General features: G+C 43.0%; 1 long non-coding RNA gene across 5 annotated transcripts; it reads left to right on the top strand.

Moving 5' to 3' along the window:
• Positions 1-92: 92 nt before the first annotated feature.
• Positions 93-21,503, top strand: LOC148004609 (uncharacterized). 5 transcript variants are annotated; one of them, XR_015625207.1, is made up of 6 exons: positions 101-380; positions 10,519-10,691; positions 10,768-11,007; positions 12,869-13,052; positions 17,556-17,891; positions 19,011-19,961. It is a non-coding gene; the product is annotated as an uncharacterized LOC148004609 (long non-coding RNA). The 5 variants fall into 5 exon arrangements; XR_015625205.1 differs by having other exon boundaries at positions 124-380; positions 10,765-11,007; XR_015625204.1 differs by lacking the exons at positions 10,519-10,691; positions 10,768-11,007; positions 12,869-13,052 and having other exon boundaries at positions 93-380; positions 19,011-21,503.
• The last annotated feature ends 5,180 nt before the right edge of the window (positions 21,504-26,683 follow it).

Here is a 26,683-nt window from a genome sequence, read left to right as displayed (position 1 = left end):
TTTAGCCTCGGGCCCGCGCTCGCTTTTTTCTCCCGGTGAAGGCAGGCGTGGCGTCCCGCGGAGATCAGGTACGTCCTGCAGGTGTGGATCCTGGAGGAAGGAGGAGCCAAAATACCCGCTGCCAGTCGCCCGATCGGGAAGAGCCCTGTCGCCAGCTGCGTCCCTTGTCACTCAGGGATCGGGAGAAGTCGCACCGCGGCAGCGCTGAGCGCTCACCAGGTGTGGCCCCGGGTGGCCCTGACCGCGACTGCCTAGGCACCAGCGACTCTGGGGCGGGGGAGAACTGGAACCTCCCGTCGCGTCCAGCGAATCCACTGAGCGCTCTCTGCGCCAAGTTTTATTAAGTGACAGCGGCGGGGACGCACCATTTAAACAGGCAGGTGATGGGTGTGTGTTTGGGGCAGTGGGGGTGGGTCGAAGGGCAGTTGTCACGCTTTCCAGTTCACAGCCCAGGTCCTCGCTTGAAGGTACGCTTAGAGCTTGAGGCTCATCATCACTTGACAGATTAATGGGTGACGGGAGTGACAAGTGCGGTAACTGAGATCATAGTGGTGAGACGGGCGAGCAACTCTAAAGGGGAAGAAGAAGGCTGTGCTGTGGGTGCGTTTTCACTCAGCAAACATTTCTGATCCCTTAAAGTCTATCTAATCCCCTTCTGTAGGCTGCAGTAGCAATGACAGCTGCTACTCTCTAAGGAGATTAGGTTTAAAAAACAAAAACAGATGTAGCTAATGCCTCTTGCACTAGCGAGGATGATTCTTACGATTACCCTTAAGATTGGAATTATCTCCACTTTTCTAAGAAGGAAAAGTGTTTCAGGGAGATGAAGTCAATAGCTATGGAGACACAGGCCTGTGATTCTAGCACTTGGGAGGTGGAAACACGAAGATCAGAAGTTCAAGGTCATCCTTAGCTGTGCTGCAAGTTCGGGGCCAGCAAGAACTTCGTGAGACTCATACTGAGAGAGGCAGGGAGGGAAGGAGAATGAGAGAGAAGAGAGAGTAGGAGAGGAGATGACTCACTTGTCCAAGGAAATGGTGGAGGCGAAGCCTTTTAAATCAGACAGTGTGCTAAAGGTAGGCACTAATGTCACACTTAAACAAACCCACTTAAATACAAATGGTCTTTTCCAAAGACTTATTTATTTTTATTTTATGTGTATAGGTGCTTTGTCTGCATATGTCTTTGCGCCTTGTGCATGCAGTGCCAGTGGAGACCAGAAGGGGGTATCAGATTGCCTGGAATTACAGTTTTGAGCCATCATGGGTGCTGGGAACTCATCTGAGTCCTCTGGAAGAGCAGCCAGTACTCTTAAACCAATGAGCCATCTCTCTAGACCCTGAGGAGATGATGTCTATTGCTCGGAGCATGTTTTAAGTATCTTACCTTGAAATATTACTACCAGTACGTGTGGCACACGGTACCGTGATTCTCCGGGTTTCCTTCTAAAGTATCCCCTCCAGACAAGTGTACCCAGCCTTCTATCAGTTTTAAAGTGTCCTAGTCCACTTTCATATGTCCTTGTGACTTACCAGTTGATCTGTGGGAATCAAATGCCTTCAGCATAGCACACTGTGAAGAAAGCTCTATTAGATGTTTTCATCAGATTGTATCATATATGTACATGCATATATATAATATATATATGTATGTAAATACACATATATAATTATATAATATGCACATATAATACATACACATATGTATATATGTATACATATAATTTGCAGAAGGAAACCCAAGCTAAATCCAAGCAACCCAGTCATTTAAACAAGGTGTGGGGTAGAACTGTGTCCCATATGTGTGAAATGTACATCTACATATCATGTGTGTATGTCAAGCTGTAAATACAGCACAGAGAGGAACATAATCCTTCTAGGAAATGAATCAATTTCTGAAAATGCACATAAAGCCAACAGCCCTAAATATAAGGAGAGATATTTAAGCAGAACTCTTCTTTTTGACACCCAGAGTTAAGTACAGAATTCAAGCTACCTGTGAACAATGCAGCCCCACAGTCACTCAGAGGCAGAACGCTGCATCCTGTAGAGAGAATCTCTCTGTTCTGTATGGAGGCATCGCCTGTCCATAGAATGCTGATGGCCTATTAGCTGAAGCAGGAAATAGGACGTGGGAATTGGTAGGGAGAGAGGACTCTGGGATACTCGGGCACAGAAACAGATTCACTCTGAACTCTGGCCTGAAACTGAGAGGTAACCAGCCAAGTGGCACTCATAGACTAGAATAAACAGGTTAACGAAGTTTCGAGCTAGTCAGGGAACGAGCCAAAGCTGTGGCCCAGGTAATTATTCATTAATAATAAGTCTCAGAGTGGTATTTCCAAGAACTGGGGTGCGGGTGGAAAAGCCTGCAGTTACAGCATCCCGACTACTACTCATTAGCCATGCCTTGGGAAAGACCCTACTTCTTTGTCTTCCTTTTCTTTATTCAAAACAATTAGCAATATTTCCACCTTTACATCTACTTACCGTGTGTGACCTTGAGCATGCCACCGTATACATGTGGAGGTCAGAGAACAGCCTTCTTAGCTCTCACCCTTCCGCTACACGGGTTCCAGAGATTGAATTCAGGTCATTAGGCTTGGTAGCAAGAGCCTTTACTTGCTGACCTATCTCCTCGGCCTCCAAGAGACAGTCATTCTTATTTCACAATTGTGGAGGGTTAATGAGATGACGTACAAACAGCTCTTGACACTGTTGAGTTCCGGCAACTGGATTAAGCCTGAACTTGCTTTCTAGTTTAGTAACAGGGGACTGGTAAAGTTATACTTTTAGAAGTTCTACTGTTAAGTATACCCATTTTCTCATCATTTCTCCTGGCTTGTAACATTTGCACAATGCCGCGAGCTGTGTCTAAGCCACACTCTGTCCTTGCGCTGCTCTCGAGTGTCCTGATTCGAGTCTTCAAACAGTGCCTTCAGGAAGAATGTGTGACAGATCTGGTTTTGGGTCTCCGTACACATAGGTCGTTTGTTAACGTCACAAAGCCTTTTTCTTTAAAACATTCGGAAGAATCATCTATCTTCTGACACTTCCTAATGCAGAGCTGGAGTCAGCCAGATGTTCCTTTCCTCTTAAACAGCTGGTCTTGTGGCTGAATGCTCAATGTCTGTATCCACAAACTTTCAGCCATATCCAGACTGGCACATGTACCATTGCTCTCCAAGAAACTCCTTCAGTAGCAGCCGGAACTCAGAGGCTGGAGAGAGAAGTTTGCACGTAAGAGCACTTGCTGTTCCTGCAGAGAACTTGAGTTTGGTTCCCAGCCCCTATATCAGGCAGTTCACAACCCAACAGGATCCAGTGCCCTCTTCTGGTCTCCAAGAATCACACACAAACACACACACACATACACACACAGACACACACACACACACACACACACACATACGCACATGCACGCACGCACGCACACATACACATACACACAGACACACACAGACACACACACACAGACACACACAGACACACACGCACACACACACACAACACACATACGCACACGCACGCATGCACGCACACATACACACACACACAGACACACACAGACACACACACACAGACACACACACACATACGCACACGCACGCACGCACACATACACATACACACAGACACACACACACAGACACACACACACATACGCACACGCATGCACGCACATGCACACACACAGACACACACACAGACATACACAGACACACACACACATACGCACACCCACGCACACACACACACACACATACGCACACCCACGCACACACACACACACATACGCACACACACATACACATACACACATGTGTGCACACACACACGTGTGCACACACACATACACACACACACGTGCGCATACACATGCACGCACACACACCCCTTAAAATTAAATATGAGAATGAAAATCGAGAGTGGGAAAGTTACTTATTGTCACTACTCCAGATGTTCGGGCTCTCTCTCAGGACTGTGTAACGTTCAGTCACCCTGGCGGCCAGTGGCACATCCTCTCCTCCCTTTAACCTGGGGTTCCTGAGTTTGTCTTTTACGGCATTAACTTGGGTGTCTAAATCTGTGTCCTCTACTTTACTGCCTGGGCTGTGGATTCTACCTCTGTTTCTACATTTTAATATAAGTAAAAAAAAAAAAAACTATCAAAACCATGCTAAAGTCCTTCTGGCTTTATTTTTTTTATAAGCTAACTTTTGTAAATGTCTTTTTTTATTTAATCCCGGGAGTGATAACTTGACTACACTTCATTTTTCTGGAGTCGTTGAAGGTATTCTTATTCCTTTAGACCTTCGGTGCACCACCTCCTCCCCCACCCCTACCACCATAGGACAGTGTCTAAGTCACCGTCACTATGGCTGGGATGAAATACCACAACTAAAGCGACTTGGGCAGGAAAGGTTTTATTTGGTTTGCACTTCCTCATTGCTGTTCCTCATTAAAGGAAGTCAGGATAGTGACTCAAATAGGGGAAGATCCTGGAGGTAGGAGCTGATGCAGAGGCCATGGAGGACACTGCTTCCTGTCTTGCCCCTAATGGATGCTCAGCCTGCTTCTTATGGAACCCAGGACCTCTGGTCCAGGGGTGGCACCGCCCACAATGGGCTGGGCCCTCTCCCATCAATCACTAATTAGGAAAATTCTCTACAGGGCTGCTTACAGCCTGACCTTATAGAGGCGTTTTTTTTTTTTTTTTAAACTGAGGCTCCCACCTCTCAAATGACGTTAGCTTGTGTCAAGTTGGCATAAAACTATCCGGTACAAACATACTGTTTTTTCTCTAATAATCGCCTCATATAAAAGCTAATTTTTATAATATTTCTGGCCTGCCAAGAGATTGGTGACGTTTTTCATCCTACCAGTCTATTCTGGGAGTTTGTAACTTCACTGCTGGGTGTTGCCGTTGGACTGAATTCCAACCTCAACACCGTGATGGTCAGATTTTCGTTTATTTTTAGTCTCCCGGTCAGACCAAGTGCCTTTCCCTGTTCTCGCTACTTCCTCTCTCACACCATCACCTTTAAACACAGAGATGCTATGGATCCCGGCATTCACTGGGGTCCTTCCATCTACACCTGAACTATTACTGTGCTTTACTTGAAAGAATGATGTCTCTCAAAAGTCACTGTGCACTCACAGGTCCCTCTCCTTATCAGCACCCTGCCAGAGGATTAAGATAATATGGTCGCTGGAGGTGTTGGGGTTTCTATTGCTGTGATAAAACCCCATGACCAAAAGCAACTTAGGGGGAGATGGTTTATTTCAGCTTACAGTTGTAGTCTTTTCATGGAAGGAAGCAGACAGGACCTCAAGGCAGGCTCCTGGAGGCGAGAGTGGAAGTAGAGGCCATGGAAAAGTACTGCTTACTGACTTGCTCTCCAGCGTTCGTTCAGCGTGACCACCACCAGCCAAGGGGATGGTGCCGCCCAAAGTGACCTGTGCCCTTCCACATCAATCATGAATCAAGGAAACACCCTTTAGATTTGTCTATAGGCAATCTGGATAGAGGCATTTTCTCAACTGAGGTTTCTCTTCCCTAAAAATCTTTAGCTTGTGTCAGGTTGAAAAAAAAAAAAAACTAGCCTCTGATTGTACACGTGGGTATATTGGTGAACATCAAACAATAGAATATAGGCTGTCCAATATTCTGAAGAGGCACGTATGATACCAAACCCAACTTAGACAAGAAGGATTTCTTTTTATGAGGTATTTCCTTCTCAGAATGAGCAAGACAGTGCTTGTGTGTGTGCACACATGCGCATCCGTGTGTGCCTGCATGCAGGCCTGTGTGCGTGTGTTTCAGTTCAGTTTAAATACAGCCCCAGCTAGGTGTGATAATACAGGCCTATAATACTAACCATCAGAAGGCTAAGGTGAGAGGATCCCAAAGACTGAAACCATAGGGCTAGAGACTGGGTTCTAAACCAATGTATGTTATAAGAAAACCTCATTTCCCTTTTGAAAGGGAATAACAATCAAAATGTAAATAAGAAGCACCCAAGTTAATAAAGATTAAAAAAGAGCAAAACACTTTCCACATATACATAATATCACCAAATTTTTCTCATAGTCATATTTTTAGTGTTTCATAGGGAGTATTAGATAAATTTTAAATATGTTCCTGCGACTCTTGCAAAGGTTTAATTATATGGTCCATATGCAGAAAATTATGTATAAATAATAGAATGTATAATTCGGTTATTAGCGAATTGTTCAGGAAATGTGTTGCTTACTATTAATTATTCCACATTCAAGTCTAAGAAGAATTTATTGTATTATTTTTCAAGGGCCTTTAATAAAGTACTTCTTCAAGTGTTAAAAAAAGAAAGAAAGAAAGAAAGAAAGAAAGAAAGAAAGAAAGAAAGAAAGAAAGAAAACCTCATTTCAAATAGCAGCGACAACATAATATGGTCTCTGGAAATTCCACATTATCTGGCTCTAACAAGCTGTCAGGCATCTCCTACCATTTTATTTCCACACTCACACACCTACAGCCTCTCCATCTTCATTGCTGTGCCTGGAATATCCCAACTTGCCTCTGTGTCAGGGCGTGTGTACAGTTTTCCCTCTGCCTTAAGCATTCCTCTTGCTGCTGTCATCAGGACCTACACCCGCATTTCACTAGTATGTCTGTTCAGAAGTCCCCTCTTCCAGGAAGCCTTTCCCTCACCTCCCACTCCCTTACCTGGCTTCTTTGTGTGCGTCCTGGTGCTGTGTTTCTTTGTCTTGCTTGGGGTCTGCTGTCTCTCACTACTCGAGAAAGCGGAATTAGGGACATCTGTCTGTCCACCACTATACCTGCTGGCTCTAGAACAGCCTGGCATAAGGTGGGTATGCCGTATTAAACTTTCTTAATGAATACGTGGAAAGGAGTTGTTAGAAAAGACTCTAATGGGTCGATTTAATCCTCGTTTTTCAGTATTTTCTTAGGAATTTTGAAGGAAAAAATTAGGCAAACCACCTCAGAAAGTACTTTTTATTTTTGAAGCTGCATATCAGACATAAAGGGTTTTTTCTTTGTTTTGTTTTTCTTGCCCGTTTTAACAAATATCATTGAATGTGGTTGCTAGAGACAGAAACAAACAAAGAATCTGGCAAGATACAAGTTATAGGTCTCTCTCTTTCCCTCTCCCTCTTTCCCCCATTTCTGTCTCTGTCTCTGTCTCCCTGTCTCAGTCTCTCTGTCTCTGTCTCTGTCTCTGTCTCTCTCTCTCTCTCTCCTCCCTCCCTCTCTTTAACTATCTCCAATGCCCACCCTCTCTCTGTCTCTCTTTGTCTCTCTGTCTGTTTCTCTTTGAGTTTCTCTCTCTCTCTCTCTCTCTCTCTCTCTCTCTCTCTCTCTCTCTCTCTCCCTCTCCCTCCCCCCTCTGTCTTTCTCTTTTTACTTTTTTTTTCTGAGATAGGGTTGTGCTATGCAGTCCAGACTGACTTTAAAATCATGATCCTCCTGCCTTTGCCTCAGGAGTGCTAGGATCACAGCAAGCACCATCATGCCTAGCTCTCAGTTGCTTCCATGAAGGCTGCTAGCACAGGAGAGTCCTGTGGATCTCGTGAGGTAAATTCAGGCTCTAGAAGGCTGTCTACGTGCCTGCTTCCTTCTTCCCTGACTTCCTGTCTCACCAAAGGGGTTTTCTCTGCATTATCATAGCCAGTGGTCAAATGCCTAGGCTTTTAACCCCTCAATGCACAAGATAATTAGCATCTCTGAATTCTAGTTCTAATCCCTTGCAGAGGAAATCCAACTTGTACGGTTCAGGTCACATGTCCCTGAACCTGGAACAGTATCAACGATGTCCAGAAGCCAGGACTGTCACCACAGCTGCCCACACTAACCTTAAGGTGGGGAAGGGGAACAGTATCTATGTAGGAGGGCAATGAGCTGGCAAGATACTGAAAGAAGTCTCCTCTATGAATCATCACTGCCTTCTTATCCTCCCTGCTGAGAGCTGCTAAGCTGCACGGGAGAAGGACTGCTGTTTGCTTCTCTTAGTAAACCCCCAGATACCAGCATTATGTGCTGCATAAGGAAATACTAAAGTGTCACCATGCTCGTACTGTTCTGTAATGCCTCTCGGCATTGAGAAAATTTTATCAAAACTTTCTAAATGCAAACTTTGGACATCTTGGTGAGCAATCACTAGAGTGTGAATAAAGAGGACATACTCGAATGCTTTCCTCTGGGGACAGGGGGCAGGGGGACTCTTTTCTCTCATTTTAATGGGAAAAAATAAAGGAAAATATATTCTACATACATTTCAGATCCCTAATTATTCTTGGCCTTGAAATCCCAATTGTACAAGGCTCTGGGTAGTGATGGAGTGTACAACACAGGACTTGACACGATGTATCTATGAGAATTAATGATAGTGTTGACTTCTCTTCTTCTTTCATGTATCGAATTTAACACAAAGCATTTTCAATTCACAGTGCAACTTGATTATCACCACTTCCACATGCAACATGGCTGCCCTGACTTAAGCTGCCTCCTCTCCCACTTGAATCCCACTGAAGTCTCTTCACTTGCCACACTGTCCCTTTCTTCTCCCTGCGATTCTTATTGTTTAACCCCTTGTTCAAAATATCCCACCCATCTCAAAGATTTGAGCGACAGGTAAGTTGCTCTTAATATAGACCCTTGCCACCAACATAGTGTCTCTTCCTCACTGGGCTTCCTCACACCAGCATTCTCGCTATTCTTCTGGTGCATCTAGAGGTTTTGACCCAGAGCATTTAGATGTAACTGTTTTTGTATCTGGGATGTTGTTTTTTCCAGAGAATCCACCGGCTTATATCCACACCGTTGAGAAATGTTCCTTCTGACCTTTTAGACTTTCCTGATGATTCTGCCTAAGATGGCCTGTCTCTTCCTGTCCCCCAACCCTCACCAATGCCTCCACCCTTTCTCCCTGACTATTCTCTCTCTCTACCACACCCTTCCTTCTCACCATTCACTCATGCTCTGGGTCAGAGCGATGGCACAAGTAGATTAAAGTGATATAGCACCTCAACTTGAACACAGGCACATTCCTCACATTTAAGAGGACTGATTTAGAGTCCCAGGGTCTGGGAAGCCATTGAGCAAATTCAATGTGAACTATGACACATCATCTATAGTCCCTAATTCAATGTAAACTATGAGACATCATCTATAGTCCCTAATTCAATGTAAACTATGACACATCATCTATAGTCCCTAATGTGGACTGTATCATACTCCCCTTTGTAGTTCTCAGGGAGGCAGTCACTGTGTGTCTTTATTCTTTTTTGCATTAAGCATATAATTACACATACCGAGCATCGTGTGGATGGATGGTTTGTGAGCGCATATGTAAGTCCTGTGGTGGCTGCCTATGAAATAATTGCCTATCTCCATATTTCTCCCACTTTGATATTAATACCCATGAATAGTATAAATGGGTATTAACTTGGAGGCTGGAGAGGAAAAACATTATATTTCCACTGAAATCTATTTCAAGTTCATTTCAACCTATAATAACTCTTCCTACAGGGGCTTTTGTAAACCAGAGAATATTTTTTGTTGCTTGTTTCTTAATTCTCCCCCAACAGAACGCCAGTTCTGTACGGATGGTGATAGTGTGTTATCTAGAATAGTATTTGAAATCCTGGAAGTGTAGTTCAGAGGAGATGGCCTGCATAGTGTGCATAAAGCCCTGGGTTCAACTCCAAGAACCACAAAAGGGGGAAGGGGGAAAAAAAAGAATGTTTACTTCCAATAGGCACTCAATAAATATGAGAAGTCACTAAAAATTCACTTAAATTGCCAGTGAGAAAACACCGTTTTGTTTTGTTTTGTTTTGTTTTGTTTTGTTTTGTTTTAGCCAACAAAGATGGCTAATTTCTGTGGTTCTGTTGGAAGGAAAGCTACAAATACAAGAGTTATTATTTATGAGTTATGGTTATTTATTCTGACTTTTTTGCTAAAAAAAATTGTTTTTATAATCAAAAGTTATTGTTATTAAACTAAAATCACAAATAAAAGTATGTTGAAGTCCAAAACTCAGACTTCAGTGTCAGCCTCTGTATGACTTTCAGGTAAGTCCATGACTCTGTAGGCTTCCCTTTTCTCTTTGGTAAATGGCAGCCATGAGAGTTCCCAGGCCCGGAGTTCTAGTTCTCCTCAGCTGGAGTCAGCCTCACCCCATTCCTCCATTCCTCAGTGCTGACTCCAGGTAGAACATCAATGGGCCAATCTAAACAGGCAGGCCTGTTTTCCTGCAGTTTTTAGGATACTTCTCTCTCTATGACACAGGTTCTCTTGCTGCCAAGAAGGCAGCGCTGGGTCCTGGTAACTGTGGTATGACACGTTCTCAGTCCTATTCTCTCAGGGTTGAGGGAACCTGTCCGGAAGCCCTACTGCTGACTGGCAGCAAGACTCACACCCCAGGGTGTTGGGGCTCCTGCTTTTCTGGTTTGGGTGGGGTGATGGGCTGGCCCTGAGCCGTTGTTGACTTTCATTGCTTTCTGTATTATCTAGCTCTCACTTCCTCCAGAAACAACCCCAGGAAGGGGAAGCTAGCTTTTGGTGATCATCTGACGGGAGAATTTCTAGGTCTGAAGATCAGCCCGCCAGCCCTGTGTGCTTAGACAGCTTCTCCCTGTCAGTACAGCCATCTCTAATTTGCATGTGCACTCACTCTGCGTTGTCAGGTAAAGAACCTAGGAAGGGAGGGACGTAGAGCATTCTCATCTTGTGACTAAATTGTTTTTCCATGTCACATAGCAGTGGCCTCTCAGTTTCAAAATCTCTAACCGTAAGAAACAATGCCTTCATTTCAACCACTCAACCTGTGACACTACAAGTCCCAATTCTGTGATGAAGTTACCATGCCTTAGCATCCGCCCACCAATCATTTACCAGAACCCGTTCACGGGGAGGACCAAGCATAACCACCTTGTGCCAACTGAGATCACAGAATACATCAGCTTCTTCCACAAAAATCAGCAAATACTTAAGCTCCTTTTGGTAATTTTTTTTAAAAGTAATTTTATGGGTATGTGTGAGTCCCTGAAGGTGTGTCTGTGTACCGTGCGTATGGTGCCCACGGAGGTCAGAAGATATATCAGATCTCCTGGGACTGGAGTTGCAGATGTTTGTAGGGCACCCTGTGTGTCGCTGGGAACTGAACATGGATCCTCTAGAAAAACAGCAGTTATTCTTACCCCTCCAGATGAGCATCTTAGGGCAATGCTGAGAGACCTGTGGCTAGAAGAGCTGGTTTAAGGATTAGGTGAGCTAGCACAAGCCAGGTGCTTAAATCCTGGCATATAGTAAGTAGCCAATTAAAGTTAGCTGTTGTTTGGCTAACTATTGTCTCAATACACTTGCGATCCCTGTTCCTTCCGGAAGGAAAAATATTCAAAGCATAGGTCCTCAGCCCAATCATAATAGAAAAATATAAATATACTCTTAGTTTAACTGGGGGTTTATGTGACAGATAATCTTTGATGTTTTGTACAAGCAGGGGAAATTATGTGCAAATGTCATCATCAGGGCATATTTTGAATACCTGCGACAAAAGGAAATGTATGACACACAAGTTTTAAAGATTAGCTTTTCCTTGTGCGGCGTGCATGTGTGCATGTGTGTGCATGTGAGAGAGAGAGAGAGAGAGTGTGTGTGTGTGTGTGTGTGTGTGTGTGTCTGTGTGTGTATGTATGTGTGTGTGTGTGTACCACATGCATGCTGGTGTCTGAGAGGCCAGGAGATAGTGTCAGATCCTAGTAACTCCTTATGTGGGTGCTGGGTCCTCTGTAAAAGCAGCTAGTCCTCTTAGCTGCCGAGCCATCTCCCCAGCTCTGAGTTCAAGAACCTTGCATCCTGGTTGTAGGGGCAGGACTTACAGTCTACAGTAGCAGGAAATCATTAGAGTAGCGGTTGTTTTCTGGTTTGGTTTGGCTAGCATATGTACTGTGCTCTAGAACTTTGTCTTTATAATACATGTCTATAAAAGACATGTTGTAAGAGCCAGCAAGAGAGGAAGCAGTGCTTATTGGGAAGCCTGAAAACCCCGAGCTCCATCCTGGAGGACCGCACGAAGGAAGGAGAAAACCAACTTTAGAAAGCAGTCCTCCGACCTCTACATACTGGAGCCATGGCACAGGTGCATACATACACACAGACACACACAAAGATACACACACACAAAATAAATAGTTAGATGGATAGATAGATCGATAGATAGATAGACAGACAGACAGACAGTCTAAAAATCTATGTAGTCATGTGCTCGATCCTTTCACAAAGATGCCCATCTCAAAGCAGGTACCTATTTTTTTAAACATTCTTTGTAAACCAATATATGTGTCTCAGATTTCATATAAGGTCTAATGACACTGCTTTTGAGACAGTGAAATGACTAAAGATGTTGCCTTATCAGTACTGTACCAGAGTAGACAGGCTGTACATGTCTTTGGAGCAGCTGTCTCTAGAAGGTCTGGCAAACAGCTACTCCAGGCCCTACTCACCTTGACAATTAATTCTACAACCAGGAGACATGGAACTTCTAAGATGAGAAGGACCAATGGCAGGGAATGAACGCTTCAAATATCCATCCTTCTAATGGTGTGAGGGGAAGAGCTGGATCCTTCTCCTTAGGCAATCTTCCCTTCAGACCAGGTTGGGGTTAGAACTCTGATGGTTAATACTCCTTTGAAGCAAAAGGATAACTGACACCCAGACAAACTGACCAGCACACACAGAAGGAATATGCCCAGATGAGCCCTGGCTGCTTCCTAGATTCCAGCATTTGTGTGGTGTTACCTGAGGGGAGGGAATGGGTAGACCAGCCCAAAGTCCACAGACTTAAAGCTTTCTCTTTTTCCAGAAAAAGTAAGGCTTAACTGAAGCATTTGGAAAGTTTGTAAACTCACACTATGCTAGATCTGCTGTCAGCGTCGTATCCTCAGTGGCACCCTGTGAGCTCTGGCTGTGTCTCAGTGGTCTACCTGGTACTGGCTATGGCAAGCCCTTTGTTTCTCTGAGAGGAGCATCACAGAGAAAACAACAAGGCAAGTCTCCTAGCTCCTTCTTGTATTGGAAAAGAGCTCCTGCACCCTTGAAACTTAATTCTTGGGTATCTGTCTAGGAAACCAGACTTAGGGAGACCTGGAAATAGTTCAGGCACTTTATAATCACCCACGAAGCAATGCTGTTCACTTGTAGTGGGAAAGGTTTGAACAGATGGGCAAAGGAAGGGACAGTAAGTGTCTACACCAGTGATTCTTAACCCGTGGGAGCTAACCAACCATTTCACAGGGGTCTCATATCAGAAATCCTACGTATTAGATATTTACATTATGATTCATAACAGTAGCAAAATTACAGCTATAAAGTAGCAACAAAGTAACTTTATAGTCGGCGGTCACCATGACATGAAAAACTGCATTAAAGGGTCGTACGCAGCATTAGGAAGGTTGAAAGCCACTCCTACGGACTTTCTTTCCTAAGACAGAACTTATAACATCATTAGATTTGAAGTGTAGTCAGTCTCATACAACTTATGATCCTAATTCACTTAACATGATGCTTAGATAAGAATGTATAACATACACGTTACTTATTTCTATTAATTTATTATTTATTCATGTTACATACGGATCACTGCCCCCATCTCCCCCTCACATAGTCTCTCTCCCCTTCCCCTTCTCCTTTCTTCTCTAAACAGGTAGAAGCCCCCTAGGAAACCCCCTCCATAGGCCAAGTCTCTTCAGGGCTATGCACATCCTCTCCCACTGAGACAAGACAAGGCAGCCCAGTTAGGGGAGCAGATTCCACAGACAGGCAACAGCTTTAGGGATAGCCTTCACTCCAGTTGTTGGAAACTCACATGAAGATCTAGCTGCACATCTACTACATATGTGGGGGAGGCAGGTCTAGCCTGTGTACTCTCTTTGGTTGGTGGTTTAGTCTCCGATAGCCACCAAGGGTGCAGGTTAGTTGACTGTTGGTTTTCCTGTGGAGTTCCTATCTGATTGGCATCTACAATCCTTCCTCCTATTCTCCCATAAGAGTCCCCAAGCTCCATCCACTGTTTGGCTGTGGGTCTCTGCATCTGTTTCACTCAGCTCCTGGGTGGGGCCTCTCGGAGGACAGTTATGCTAGGCTTCTGCCAGGCATGTTCTTTGGGTCTGGGTTACCTCATGCAGGATGATGTTTTCGAGTTCTCTCCATTTGCCTACAAAATTCAATGATGCCCTTGGTTTTAAGAGCTGAACAGGGGGTTGGGGATTTAGCTCAGTGGTAGTAGTGCTTGCCTAGGAAGCGCAAGGCCCTGGGTTCGGTCCCCAGCTCTGAAAAAAAGAACCAAAAAAAAAAAAAAAAAAAAAAAGAGCTGAACAGTATTCCACTGTGTAAATGAACCACATTTTCTGTATCCATTCTTCCATTGAGGGGCATTTGGGTTGTTTCCAGATTCTGGTTATTAAGAATAAAGCTGCTATGAACATAGTGGAGCATGTAATCTTATCATAACACCTGTTATTAAAACACCCTAAGAGGCACCCACCTATAAGGCAATGGTGTTTTACTGCTTGGGTTTTACAATGAAGACAAGGCCACAGGGAAACTAAGACTCTCCCTCGGAGACTCCCATACATTGCCAGCACTGAAATTGGAGGAAATCAAATTATGAGCAGGCACTCCTGAGCCGTACAGGGGAATTTCCCTTTACTTTGTTGATATGCTAATCCAATTTTCTCCTTTATTTTATTGTTCTTCCTTGTGATTTCTAAAGGAGACCAGTTGATCTGGATCATGTTAAATAACAATAAGTCAATTTTTATGAAGGTTACAAGGAAATGTTCATTTGCTAGTTTAAAAGGCCAGGGTTGAATGCCAAGAGCCTGAGAAATAGTCTTCCCCAGGGAGAGAGCACACCTCTTGTGTTATCCAATACCAAGTGGCCAGCCCTAAACACGCACATACAAGGAACATAAAGACTGAGTAGGTTGTATTCATGTATTTAGGTGTGCGTGTGTGTGTGTGTGTGTGTGTGTGTGTATATAAAGCAGTAAGTAATGAAACAATAAGCCATGAATTTGAAAAATAACAAGTGAAATAGAAAACGGAAGAAGGAAATGATGTACTTATAATCTCAAAAGAAGTTAAAAAATAAAATATAACAATAATTTTTAACAAAATAAAAAAGGCAAAGGTTGAAGTATGGTAACTAATGAAGCCTAGTGGGACCCATGTGATTTTTTTTATGCCTATTTTATGTGCGCGCATGTGCTTTTCTCTGCTATAATGTTACAAAGTCTAACGATGAGCTGATAACTTTTTTAACAGAGATCCATAATCTAAGTGTGTAACGAGGACGTTGCCCTAAGAGACCCGTTCAGTCTCCTTGTGTGGCCATTAGACAAAGCAGCTTCAGAGAAAACCAAACTTTTAGAGTTGTTTTAATAGCTGGTGGTGTTGCCAGGTTAACTGCAGGTAACGATTAAAAGTGAATTTTGTGTAAATATGGGGTATATCTAGATGAAAAGCTTGCGTTGTTTGCCTGAAGTTCCAATTTAAGCGTGCCCTGCTCTGTCATTGTGAATTCTGGCATCTCTGGGTACTTCAGGATGAACACCTTAACACATGCTAGCCTTCTTTGAAAGGAGACTGTGATTTTACTGTTTACAGACTGTCAAGAAAGATAAAGCCACCTCCAGACTGGTTTTCAATTGTGACTTGTTTAGTGTCTCTGACAAAAACAGTTAGAACATTTACCAGGAGTTTTTGTAAGTGTTTTTTTTTTTTTAATTGGCATACACATAACTTTCATACATATTCCAAATAGTTTTAATCAGTGCCAGGATTTATCAGTGTGTAGCTTCTCTGTAGTTAGATTCTGACCAGGAAGTAAGCAAAGGGCCAGAGGTTTGGGAATAGTATCAGCCCTTAGTGTCACCTAAGGATTGGCACCAAGTGCTGAACCTTTGACATTGTTGGCTGCGGGTCCTGGCTAGGTTTTGTAACTCATTGACCTTATAAACTCTTTGGTTTGGAAGAACTGCACAAGGAAAATACTTCTCCCAAGATAATCAAACGAATTTAACCACAGGTGAAATAATTCTCTCCATGAAAATTTTCTATTATTAATGTTAACTCCCTGTTACATCTGATAGGACATTCTGTTTTATACTTGTTTTGATGATGATTTTTACTTAAATTTTTATTCAAAATTTTAATCAGCATGCACAGTATTAGATTTTCTTTTTGTCGACTCCCCCACCTCTTCTCCATCCGCCCTCCGACACACTTTACGCCCTTCAACCTCATACCCTCCTTTCCAGTCGCTTATATTTGCCAAAGTGTTAGGCGGTCACTAGGCCATAAAGTGCTGGTGCATTATGGGTATCTGATCAAATCATTGTTAGTATCATTGCCACCATTTCGTAATGTCACCATCATTACTAGCATACTATGATTCATTTAACTTCTGAAAATGTAGTTACAGTGGGTCAGGAAAAGCAAGGGACTCTCATTAAGTAGCATCAGACAAAGGCCTGTTACACTAAAATAAATACCTTCTTGTTGTTGTTGTTGTTGTTAAACTGTCCCTGGGGAAGGGGATTTGGGTAAAGAGTACTCTGTGCTTCCTCCAAACTTGGAAGGCAACTCAAGTATGATGGGGTATTCCTTTAATTTTAGCACTTGGGAGGCAAAGGCAGGTGGGTGATTGTGAGTTTAACGGCAGGCTGCCTGGTCTATATCTTGAGTACCAAGCCAATGAAGATAATATAGTACGAGTCTGTCTCAATAACTAAATACAGTGAAAACAATATCTACTGAGACACAGCATCCCATGGCACATTTCATGACAAGTGGTTCCACCCTAAAAGTTAAAAACAAAACAAAAACAAAAATAAAAAAAACCAAGGCTCTTTCAAAAGTTATGAAAATATCAGTTTGCTAAGTCAGTTGAGTATGTGACCCTTAAAATACCACTGATAGACAATAAGACATCACTAGACTCACGTTGCACATTTGACAGCTGTTTTTTATAAACAGAGTACAAACACTAACACACACACATACACACAAAAGTAACTACACATAAAAGGAAAAGTGAAGTGGATTGTGTTAAAAATCTATGATGAGAAGCTTGCCCTGAAAGACAAAGATTAGCTCAAGAAGGGAACACTGGCTTGGCATGCTCAAAGCCCTGGGTTCAAACCTCAGCACCACAGAAAGCTAACCACGCAACTGTAAAAACTGGAGATGAAGGAAAGCAATCTGCGATGCCTCTGAACCACAATAGGGTGCAGTAGTAGCCCACATACCTTGGCAGCATCCAACAGCTCTCACTGAAGACCCACTCAGCAAGAGGGAGACCATACCTGGTACTGGAAACCTAGCTGACTCCCCGGGGCTAGGGAAGTCATGGATCATGGAGAAAAACCCTACAACTGCTACTTTACTAAATGAGCACAATCCGTAACTACTTTGTAAATATTTGTTCTTATTCCTACAGATAAGTGTAGTTCCCAACCCCTCATCAATAAAACTTCTCTTTACAACAGAGAGAAGTCATTACAGAAAACCCCAAGCAATCAAAATGCAGAGTTATGGAGCCTAGTTCTACTGGCTATATCCACAAAACAGCTCTTAAAACAACACCGAAGGCTCAGGGGACACTGTGGGAGAAGGAGCAGGAAGATTGGCAGAGCTAGAGGATCGGAGAGCTCGCTGTGAGATTGCCTCCTAGTAATGTGTGAAGCTACACGCATAATGTCTCACCACCGTGACTGCCTAAACATGAGCTGAACAAAGACAACAACAGACCTACCAGAGTGGTTAGGAGAACCCACTCGTACATAAAGAACGACAGGCCCCAACCCTTCAACAAAGAATGACAGGCAAGTAATGAATGTTGAGATTGGAGAAATGGTCTTTATCTAGCAAAGAGCTCACCTATTAGTTATTCAATACCAAATGGTCAGTCCTGGAAACATGCATACAACTGACATTATATAGGCTCAGCATGTTATATTTAGGAATATATATTTATTTACACCCAACACACACACACACACACACACACACACACACACACACACACACACACACACACACACACACACACACAGAGGAATACAACAACATCAATGACTTAAAAAAGGCCATGAGCTTGAAAGAGAGCAAGGAGGATAGATAGGATGGTTTAGAGAAAGGGGAGGAGCATGTGATGCAAATATTTTATAATCTCAAAAATAAAAGAGCTAATTTTAACAATTATTTGAGGATATATGCGAGGACAATTGGTAGACAAGTCACCCACATCCACAACTTATAAAGAAGTTTTGCAGATCCAGAAAAATATCCTCAATGGAATGATAGCCAGAAGACTTAACAATAAACACAATTTAGCAGTATCCACTAAAGCCTGACCTGACACATACAACCCCCAAAGGCCAGCAAATCTGCTCCTGTATATGTACAAAGCAGAAATGCATACATGTGTTCACTGCAAAACAAGCACCAGATATTTGAAGTAGAAGCACCAGGATGTTTGATGTAGGACTTGAAATAATTACCCCTGTAAAGGTTAACACTTGCAGTCAGCTTGACACATTTGAAATCACATCTGGGTGTGTATTTAACAGGTTTAAAAGAGAAGACCCACCATGAATATGGGAGGCATCATCCTATGGACTGAGGTCCCCATGAAAAGATATGAGGAGGAAGCTCCCTGAATACTCGAACTTAAGTCTCTCTGCCTCTTGGCTGCAGATACAGTTTAGCCCACTTCTGCTCCCACCAGCCAGGCCTTCTGTGATGACCAATTTTCATTATCAACCTTAACTACAAGAATCAACTAAAACTAGGTGAAAAACCAACCCAAATCTGGGCCATAACTTCCAGTAGCACCCCCCATAAAAAGACATGAAAAGAAGGAAGTTTTTGCTTTTATGCCTACTTACCCTCAGTCTCTCTGGTAAGTTCATCTACCCTGTTGCTGTGGCATTCCTTCACAGGTATTAGAACCTACTTTTCCAATTCCAACGTAGAATGAAGACCATCAGCTCTTTAGGAATCCTCCAGACCTCAAGCATCAGGTTGGGACTGCTGAGACATTCAGTCTTGTAGACTGAACAACTGCTGGATTCTTGACCTTTCTACTGGGGGACAGCCATTGTTGGACGACCTGCACCACATTCTGTAAGCCAGTCTAAAAAACACACAAGATGGCAAGTGATATCGTTCCCTTTATGTAAAAGACAAAAATTCACAAGACTTGGCATTTTTGAAAGTTGGTAATGTAGAGGAATGTGGATGGAGACTGGAAGATGCTCCCAAATGGCTACTGTGGTAGTTGCCATATTTACTCATCTGAAGGGTTCATCATAAGTTGCAATCAGTTGATGAAAATCCAGCACAGTTGTTTGTGCTTTTATGTGTAAATTATAATGTATACTATAGTATACTATAGTATAACATTCATTTCAAAGTATTAGAATATAAAAAGATCTATTACTCAATGGTTATTGAAATTCTGTATGGTTAGAAGCAGTATTTTTCCAAGATGCTGGAGAAAAGGTATTATAACAGACTACTGTTGTTTTACCTGCCCTGTACACTTCCTTGTTCTTTTAGAAATAAAATCGCAATTCTCGTTTGGGCACCTATCAATTGCATAGGCTTATAACACCCTTTTCCTCTTCCCCACTACAAGTCAAACACTCTGAGAAATTCATCCATTAGAATATCGTGTGAGCCCAATAACATAGACATTTATTTAACCCAATTGACTGCCAAATTGCCTTGTAAGGAAGTCCATGAGTTGTCTTCATTCGTGTTCTGTTGTTATAGCAGAATATCGTGGCTTGGGTAGTTTATAAAGAACAGAGAAAGGGGTTGGGGATTTAGCTCAGTGGTAGAGCGCTTGCCTAGGAAGCCCAAGGCCCTGGGTTCGGTCCCCAGCTCCGAAAAAAAGAACCAAAAAAAAAAAAAAAAAAGAACAGAGAAGTCTATTTGGCTCTCAATTCTGGAGTCTCAGCACTCCAAGGAATCGTGACAATACGTAATGAGGACTTTTGTGCTGTATTATGCCATGGAAAAAGCAGAAAAGCATGCAAATGAATGTTGGAAGAGACAAAGTACAAGAGGCAGAGTTGTTCTATAACAACCACCCTTTCAATAACTAACCCACTCTCATGATAACAGCACTAACCCATGCCCAAGGCTCTGCTCTCACAATCCGGTCCTGTCTCATTCTGTCACACAACCCACATCATCACAGTGGGGATCCAGCTTCCAACACAGGAATGTGAGGGACACATCCAAACTGTGTCACTTCTCAGCAGTGGAGTTTGGCTGGGTCATGTATGGGATTTAATCTATTGATCACATGTTGTAAATTACCAGAGATGTAACCATTGAAAACAACACATTCCTTAACCGTTTCTGGGAGGCAAGAATTTTAGAATGGACCTTTGCCTCAGGGGCTCTCATAAGCCGTAATCAGGGGTGGAACAGGTCTGAGGTCTTAGGTGACAACCTGATGTGAAGATGGTGCTGCCAAGCTCACATGCTCAGACCCCAGGTGACCAGACAGCATCGTCATTTCTTGACAATTTAGGTCTAACGTGGCTGCCTTGCTTCATGAAACTATACAGATTGAGCAGGTTGTGAAAGGACCTTCGACTAAGACAGAAGTAAAAGTCGTATGCAACAGAACCACAGAGAAGACCTCCTACCTTGTTGTTTTATTAAAGCCATTAGAAGCACATTTCAAAGCCAGTCTACTTGGAAGAGGGGATTAGATCAGGAGACCTGGATCAATGAAGACTATTTCAGAATCTGTACACCGAAGTGTTTCAAGTATTTAACTCAACTTTAATAACAAATTGAAAGGAATGCCAAGGTTATTTCTCCTGCTACGTCTTCACAAGTAGCCTAAGTGAGACTAAGGGTGGAGGTGTGACCTAGAAGGAAATAATGGTAAACTAAATTAAAACTGCCAACATAAAGTGGGAAAACATTTTGTAATAAATCTTCTTATCCTCTAGAAACCTTGAGAAATCAAAGCAGCATCATAAACTTTATGGGAGTGTGGCTTTGAGAAAACTGTCAGTCAGGTTGTTTCCTGGCTATAAATTGTCTTTACGTTAGTCATTGCTCTTAGACGTACATCAGAAAAGACATGATATCACAGGTACTTAAACAGCAAATTTAAAAACTTGAAGAGACAGAAAATCATGTATATAATTTTGTTTACACTGTGATTTTTATATATTGTGATAGAAGTATATTGTAGATTAATATAAAAACATGAAGTTATACATACTGCATATGTTATATACATCCAATATATTATACACTGTCTTCCTTTAGTTTATAAAATATTCTTTCAAAGTCAACTTTTTGAGGCTAATATAAGAAACAAGCACTTTGGGGTTGGGGATTTAGCTCAGTGGTAGAGCGCTTGCCTAGCAAGCGCAAGGCCCTGGGTTCGGTCCCCAGCTCCGAAAAAGGGAAAAAAGAAAAAAGAAAAAAGAAAAAAGAAAAAGAAACAAGCACTTCTATATCCACAAACAAGTAGTTTAGATAAAAAGAATTTCGCTCAGTTAAATACAGAAATAAGGACATAAAACCATGTTTATAGTATGTCTAGACAACTTTGATTCTGGAAGATATTCCCCAAGTCATACTACTTCAGGCTATAAAAAGACAGTGTTCCAAAGCTCATCTGTAAGTATTTACTAAATGATACTGTAACTGTAATCACAGGCACATGTCATCTATGGAAATATATAATATATTTATAAATAATTCTGAATATATGGTTAACAGCAGTGTCTTCTGGCCCAGGATGCACATATGTGCTTGGGAAAGTCTGAGTCAATAATTTTCTTGACCTTAGCATGAGGTCCTATGTGCTGGAACTCACTAATAGTGTAGGCTCTCTGAGTGCCCATGAGAGTCTTTAAATCCTATCCTTTTCACTAGCCCAGCAGTTCTCAACCTGTGGGTCACGAGCCCCAGAGGGTTGCATCTCAGATATTTACTTATGATTCATAACAGTAGAGGGATTACAGTTATTAAGTAGCAACAGAAGTAATTTTATGGTTGGGAATCACCACAACGTGAGGAACTGTACTAAAGGGCCATGGCATTAGGAAGGTTGAGAATCACTGCACTGGTGAAAGCCTGAGAGCTAGAAAACTGAGGAAACAATGGAAGTTGAGGCAGGAAGAAAGATTAGGGAACTGCATACACTCAGGGTCTCCATTCCCATCCTAGTCTATGTAAGCTCTACTCTTGGATCCAACCCTGAGCTCAACAAAGTTATAGAGGAAAACTGAAAGAGTGGGGTTACTTTGGGGCTGCCTATAATGATTGCCTTCTATTTTGATTGCCTGGCATAACTTCCTCCATTTTAATAAGAGCACATCCATTTTCTCAGCCATCTACTCCCCCAGTCAGTCCAGGCAACCATGTGATTTGACTGTAAGACTCTTAAGGCAGATGGTCACTCAACTCTTAACAGTCAAGAGCCAGGCAATTGGCTCCCGAATGGACGAGACACTCAAATTGGACCCAAGAACCTAAGGTATGGGACTTTTTCTAGGATGACTGCAAGGGAAAATCTCTTTGGTGGGTGCTAAGATGACTGGATAGAGAGCCACCCTGAGAACGAGGTTCTCTGGGATTGTGTTGAAACAGCCTTTGAACAACAAAGCCAGATCTCCCCTCCCTACAAAAAAACCTATGCCCAGCAGTCAATAAAATTCCAGCTATCCCAAATGTCTCCTGAAAAAGCTGGAGGTCTCACTCACCTCTTAGGTCCCCGAATCTGACTTCTGATTCCAGAAGTCCTCTTTAATTTCTCCAGACGAGTAGTTATATATTCATATATTTATGAGTCATAAAGACTTAGATAGGAGACTATTCAGAGACTGCGTATACAAATGAGATTCGATACATGGAAATGGCATTATTTAAGAAAAAAATTTTCTAAAATAACGCTCCAAAATAAAATGAGATATTTTGCAAAGCTCCACATATTTGAAGATATAGCACCAAGATTTGGGAACACTGATGGCTTGAATCTGAATGTGAACCACAAGATTATGTTTTGAATGTTTGTTCCACATCTGGTGGCAGTAACTTATGTATCTGTGAAACCTTTAGGACGTGTGGCCTGGCTGGCAGAAGCAAGTCACTAGGGACATGTGTTTGGATACATCCTTGCCCCCTGGTTCCTCCCCCACTGTGTTCCTTGGTCTGTTATAATTGATCAGTCTCTGTTGCATGCTCCTCCCACCAGAAACTGGGCTTCTGAGCCACGATATACTGAAACCCCTCATTGTAGCCAAAATATTTGTTTCTTCCTTAGAATGCGGAGACACCAAGGGCATGAGATGTGTGCTGAGGAAAGCTGAAAAAAAAAACTGACTGGAAACAGCCCAAATGATGGAACATATGGGCTACAAATGACTCGAGACTGAGCGGCCCAAGCTTATTGGTACCCACATCATGTTACTGCACATCACTGATGCTGAACCCATAGAGAGCTATAGTAGTGAATGTTTCTCCTGATGGTTTTCAGGCTTTCTTTGGTCCATTCCTCCTCTCTAGACCCCTCTTTATCTTTTCTGGGATGGCAGTAGTTACTGCATGCTGTTGGATGTTGAAAGTGTGTAACTTTCTTTCATGTTTTACAAGTGTCCCAATTAAGAATTTGCCTCAAATCTCAGGAGAGGCTTTGAACTTTGGGCTTTTAAAGGGTGTTTAAACTGTTAAGACTTTGGGGAACTCTTGAAGTTGAACTGGTGCATTTCTTGTGTAATGGCCATAAGCCTTTGGAGTCTTGGGGCTGAAGATCCTATCATGAATTTGAAATGTCACTCACAGGATCACGATTTGAATGCGCGATCTCTAAATGGTGCCATTACATGGGATGCTGGGAGACTGTTATGAAGTGGAGTCCACCCAGTAGAGCTTTGAAGTGAACTTTGAAGGTCATCTCCATACCTTGCTCTCTGCTTTCTGTTCGGGAGGACCATAAACAGCCTCTACCACATGCTCATGCTACCATGCACCGGCCCCTCCTTGTGTCTTCCCTGGAGTACACTGAAATCCTCTGAGAACACAACCCAAAGTAGAGCTCTCCTCCATTAAGCTGTTTCCATTAGATACCTGGATCTCAGCGATGCAATGGGTACCAAGTAAATGGAAAACCAAATTCTAGTGAAATCAGTCTGACCACAAAGGCTGTGTGCCTTCCACTGTGCTGTCTAGTACAGATAACTCTACAGTTTTGGCTATAGACGTTTCATCCAGACATGTGTTGACTCTCTGCCCGCCTAGCAATAATCAGGATATATAACTTCATGATAGATATTGAGATGGTTAACTTCATGTATAACTTATCTAGGCTAAGGAGTGTCTAGAGATTTAAGCATTATTCCTGTGTGTGTGTGTGTGTGTGTGTGTGTGTGTGTGAGAGAGAGAGAGAGAGAGAGAGAGAGAGAGAGAGAGAGAGAGAGAGAGAAGGGAGCAGCGGGGGAGACCTTCAAATTAACATTTGAATAAGGGGACTGAGTAGAGTAGACTGAGTTCCCTTATGTGAATGGCCTGATTAAAATAAAAGGAAATAAGAAAGAACCCTCTCTTCCCTGTGTCTTTAAGCTGGAATGTCCATTTTCTGTCATTAAATTTACTACTACTGACTATCAGGAGTCTTTACCTTAAAGACTGAAAATATTGGACTTCTTCCCTTTTATGTGATCTAATTCTTTATAATAAGTTGCTACATATACTTGAACCTATTAATTGATAGATAGAATATAGTATAGACAGCAGTAAGTGGTGATGGAGAGAGATGAACAGACAGACAACAGACAGACAGACAGACAGACAGACAGACGACAGATAGACAAACAGACAGACAGACAAGGTTCTTCCTCCAGCTACAAATGTTGCTGACCAGAATGTAAGGTGGAGAGACTGTGGTATGTGTCTTTATCTAGCACAATTGCTATATCAGAGAGTCCATCGACACTGGCCTGGATATGGAGGCCATTAGTAACAAGTCATAGAAATGACCCCTGAAAGCATACAGTCTTATGAAGGCCATTAGGCTCCTCCTGCTGTTTGATTTCACCAGCCTGTCACTGAATTTCAAGGCAGAGTTTTGTGACTACTGACTACCCAGTTCTACAACCAGTGAAAGGAGTCTTGTGCCATGCTCTGTTGAGCAAGGTTCAAGAAGCGTGATGGTAAATCTCTATTACCAACCCAACGGGATTAGAATCCACAAGGAAATACACCTTTGGACCTGTTTATGGGGGTATTTCTGGAGAGGAATGACTAAAGGAGGAAGCCATACCTGGGCTTGTTGCTCAAACTGAATAAAAGTGTGAAAACAAAAAGGGCTAGGTAAGTGTCAGGTTATGTCTCTGTTTCCTGATCAGCCCAGAAGCCAGCAAGCAGCCCTGTGCCCCAACCATCTTGCTGCCTCGGTCATGATGGACTATGCCTCCTCGAACTGCAAACCAGACAAGTCTTCCTGCTCTTCACTTCCTTTGTTAGGTCTTCCACCTCAGCAAGAAGAGGACTAGTGATGAAAATGCTGTCCATGGAGGCCTGTGGGATCTTTCAGTCACCAAGGCTGATGCTACACTAGGCCATACCCAGGTCTCACAACCACAAGGGCCTTCACAGTCTGAGTTGTAAACAGATATCTACACCAGGGAGGATGCATGAGTGCAGCTCACTGTGGCCCAGATTCTGCCTCGCACTGAGGCAGGTCTAGAACTCTGTGTGCAAGCACTGACCCGAGGATAACTGTGCTGCTCAAGGTTAAGGTAGAGGAACCACCCCTGGACACCAACTCTGAGGCTAAGCAGCATAGCGTCTGAGCATCTCAGTGACTGCTAAGGACCTGCATAGTCTGGACGATGGATGGGGCTGGGGAAGAGTCAAACCCGAAGTTCATCTCTAAGACCAACAATTATGCAAGTGAGATCTTGACCCTGAGGGAAAGGAGAGATGACTCAGAGGTTTCCAAAGAAACCAGGTCAATTCCCAGCACCCACATGGTGGCTCGAGACCATCCAGAAAGCCAGTTCCATGGGATCTGATGCCCTTCTCTGGCCTCTGTGGGCACTGCACGCACATGGTACACAGACATGCATTCAAGCAAAGCATTCATACACGTAAAATAAAAAAGGAATACTTTTAATCTTTTTTTTTTTTCCGGAGCTGGGGACCGAACCCAGGGCCTTGCGCTTCCTAGGTAAGCGCTCTACCACTGAGCTAAATCCCCAGCCCCATAAAAAAGGAATACTTTTAAAGGAAAAGAAAACTTGAGCCTATTCCACTGGGACACTGGCCTCCATTTGCAGTGAGAATGTTTAGCAGCTTTTGTTGAGAATTCTAGCTGAGTAAAGAGACATTTATTTTCTTCCTGACTTTGGAGTTTCACCACAGCAGGCCCAGCTCTGAGCTCCAAGGCAAAGTCCTCCGTTTTCTGTACCTTGTTCTTGAGAAAGTGGGCCAAGCTCCTTCCCTGCTGCTTCAAAGAATGGCAGAAGCAGGCCTTTGGCCACGTGGCTAATGCATTTCAGTAGCTCACACTGTGGGTCATGCCCGGGTCGGGTGGGGGTGGGGGATAGGGATCATGGAATTTAGTTTGATCCCT

This window comes from Rattus norvegicus, chromosome 7 (assembly GCF_021556685.1).
Source record: "Rattus norvegicus strain SHRSP/BbbUtx chromosome 7, alternate assembly SHRSP_T2T, whole genome shotgun sequence".
Taxonomy (NCBI): domain Eukaryota; kingdom Metazoa; phylum Chordata; class Mammalia; order Rodentia; family Muridae; genus Rattus; species Rattus norvegicus.
This window is presented reverse-complemented; position numbering and strand designations above follow the sequence as displayed.